This window comes from Amphimedon queenslandica, unplaced genomic scaffold, assembly GCF_000090795.2.
Source record: "Amphimedon queenslandica unplaced genomic scaffold, v1.1 AMPQUscaffold_12394, whole genome shotgun sequence".
In the NCBI taxonomy this organism is placed as follows: Eukaryota; Metazoa; Porifera; class Demospongiae; order Haplosclerida; family Niphatidae; genus Amphimedon; species Amphimedon queenslandica.
Window position 1 is genome coordinate 16,054 of NW_003547369.1, and position 4,074 is coordinate 20,127.

Sequence of the window (4,074 nt, forward strand, 5' to 3'; positions counted from 1 at the left end):
TGAATTTACTTATTTGAATATTAATCATTTTGCTAATACACTCTTAACAGGTATATGTAGTCATACATGTAGTCGATTAGTAATTCTTTCTTCATAGCCCCTACTGGACCAGTGGGTGATATTATATTCTCATCAGTAGAGTCAGTGTCAATGACTGTCTCATGGGATGAAGTACCTTGCAATGGAAGGAATGGACCAATCACTGGATACTACCTCACATACACTAACATCACTTCAAACACTAGTTATACTGTTAATATCACTGGAGGAGACAACAGAATGTATAATCTCACAGGATTAATACCATATACTAACTATACTGTGAGTATAATACCTTATAATTATAATATGAATGGACCAGCTAGACAAGAAATACAATTAACTGCTGAATCAAGTAAATTTTAAATAATTTTAATTATTAATTTTAAAAAATACATTTATAGAGCCAAGCATTGTCACTAATCTCACATTGGCCAATAGACATCAGTCTACAGTAAAAGTCTCATGGAATCCTCCTACAATACTTAATGGTATCATTACAGTATATGAGATAAGATATAGAGAGTCTACCAGTACTGGTCCATACAATATAACTAACACTACTAACACTTATTACAGTATAGTAGGATTGATACCTAATACTAGTTATACTATTGGAGTGAGAGCATATACTAGTATTGGACCAGGAGAATGGGCTGCAGAAACAATTAACATTGGTAAAGCTACATTTCACATTTATATATTTTTCATAATTTTTTCATAGCAAAAGTAGGCAATTTTACTCTCAAATACCTCAATGCAACTTCTATACAAATGAATTGGCTACCTATTCCATGGGCCAGTTACTACACTGTCTATTACAGCAGTGGGTGTGATGATGATTCAATGAATGTTAGCAATGAAACAAATCAAAGTGTCGTATCAGGACTATACTCATGCCTCATTTACTCATTTGAGATGTCAGTGACTATAGAAATAAATGGAACTTATTATGAAGGACCTAGAACTGTACCAACAGGTAACTGAAATAATCACAATATTACAATAAAACTTCCACTATCACTGTTTAGTGTTTAGCATCATCAACAAGTATCTAAAATGATTTGTCAATTTATTTTCAAGCAATTATATCAGTAATCAGCTTATGTTTATAGTTTCTCGTTCTACTGATACAATGACTACTGTATTGACTACTGTATTGAGTACTGTTTCAACAACTGTATTAGTGAAGAATGGAGGAACTATTACTGGATGGATAATTGGTGTGACAGTATTAGCATCACTATTGGCTATATCTGTAATTATTATACTGGTACTGGTTGTGTATATTAAAAGAGCTAATATCAATCAAAAGAGGTACGTTTATTTACTATAATTAATGTTAAAATTTGTAGTAGTTTACAATTACATAGAAAATTAGATAATGACATTGTAATGGAATGCAGTCCAGCTTATAGATCTACTACAAAGTTAGTTACCTTATCAATTATCAGATTGTGTTTATTATACAAATACACACACACAGTATTGCTGATAATATGGATAGTCCAATATATGATACAGTAAAACAAACACTGTCGGTTATATAAATACAATTATTATTATTATTTAAAGTTATTATTAGTAGATTAAATGTTGAGCCAGTGTATGACACAACAGGGCCTGAGACTACTACTCCACCTGCTGAATATGAAATACCAACTGTTTCATGATTTGGTGCACAATACAACATTAAAGTGTGTCTGTCATAGATTTAAACTTTAAAGTTGCACAACAGTTTAGTACTTCATCATTGAGTACAAAAAATTTTACAATAATTAAAATTCTGTGCATGAGTGTCTGTTATTATTAATACAGTTATTATCAATGTACAAGTAAGTCTTTGCTAGTATCAGATCCTTTTCTGGGGAGTTTTCCCTTACAAAGCTACCCTTGATCCTAACTGCAGTGCTCTTTTAGTAAGTAACTTTTATATTATTATTTGTTAATTCATTTATTTATATACTATGAAACTAAATGTACAAGTTTTGTAAAGGAAGGAACAAGGAGGTGGTGGTGTGTTCTTAGTATAATGTGTGGGGAATCAACTGTTACATAAACTTCCATGACATGTGTTTCCTGATGCTATAGCCTTATGTAGGAAGAGTTTAAGTTTCCTGTGAAGATGTTGAGGACATTGCTTCTTCTTGCTGGCTTCCTCTATACATGAATCACCTTTGGACTTGTCATCACTTGAACCTCCATAGAACGACTACACTTTACTAGCAGAGCAAGAAAATCAATAAAAAAAATTATTTAAATTAGCCTCATTTCATATACAATTTGCAAGTATTTTAGATCTAGTATCAATTAGGATTGTATACCAGTACATGAACTTAACATTAATTTTGGTGTGTGTGTGAGTCATACATGTACATGTACATGTGGATGTGTTATTACATTATGGAGTGCATGTACATGTGTGTTCATTTTTTCAATCTTTGCTTGCATCAGATCTTTTCCCACTGTATGTAGTGCTTTTTTGGGAAATACTTTTGTATTTATTTATGCCATAAACACACTATCAGTGTATGATGAGTCAATGCTGTAATGGTCACAAGACAGTTGATGTTTTGGCATAAGAACAAATGACTAATATCAACGCATGTTCTGGTTTTGTAAAGGAAACATTATGTTGGAATTGCCTTCTTAACCAAGTCAACATACTTTATGTTTTACATGTGAAATAGCAATTAAAAAATTCTCACGTTATACAAGTTAAAAAAACAAGGTGAAGTAGGATTCTGGAGCAAATTCATATAAAAGTAATGGAAACAAAGGCAAGTAGGATTCTGAACGACCAACAAAGATACAAAATGAAAATCCTACTCTTGTGACAAATTCTACTTTATACATTGTACTTTTAATGTTAAACATGATAAAAATCACTGCATAGTAATACTATCACAACAGGCCCCCAGTAATTCAAAATCCACAAGAAGTCATATATGATTCTCCTTTGGACTTGTCATCATTTGAACTTTAACCAAGAGTTTAACCTCCACCCACCCACTATAGAGTACTGGCAGAACAAGAAAATCAACAATGATAAGTTTTATAAATAAAGCTCCATGCACTAGCTGTGTTTGTTGGTATAGGCACATCATTAGATTGCAAGTAGCTAATATAAAGTTGTATGTACTATTATTATCTACAGCTATTTTTTAATGCACAATTAAATCTTTGCTTGCATCAGTGCATTACCCTGTAACAAAGCTGCCCTAGATTACTCTTTAGGACCCAAAGCTATGTATCAAAGGCTATCAAACTGAATCTACAAGTCTTGTAAAGGAAATGAGTAACAGTGGGGTTATAACAGCTACAGGTATGTTAGTTTCCTGTTGTGAGTTATTATATCTGCCAAGTTTATATTTGCATGCTCATATCTTCTTGTGTACTCTTTCTCCTGTGAAGATGTTGAGAGCATTGCTTCTTCTTGCTGGCTTCCTCCTGTTGAGAGTTGAAGGACAACAACCTAATAACCTGCCTAGTAATGGTAAGAATATAAACTTAATGACTTTAATTGGTCACTCACCTGATGTAGGTGTTCAACTCTACCTACCTTATGAGAACAGGATAATACCTGATTACTCTATGATAAATGCTAGCCAGTTTTATGATGTTGATCAGAATAATGATGCTAATGATATCAATGATGCCTTGTGGTGTCAGAGTGCTAACAATGGTGCTAATATTGGAGTGTGGTATTATCCTAATGGAACTGAAGTACCTTTGACAGATAATGCATTTTATGATAGTAATGCCAATCCTAGTCCAGTGTTCAGCAAGAGATTCAGTGGTCAGATTGCACTAGCTAGAAGTGGTGGACTATCAGGGTATGAAGGCTTTATACAAGTGTATCATTCCTGATGAGAATGGAGTGGATCAAATACTAGTGGTTGGAGCATATACTGTTGCTGGATACAATAACAATGGTATGTGATGAATATAGACTATAATTAATGTACTTCTTTTACAGATGGTCCTGATGCTGATCCTACTATGCAGTTCTCTCTCCTCTCCACTAGTAGATTA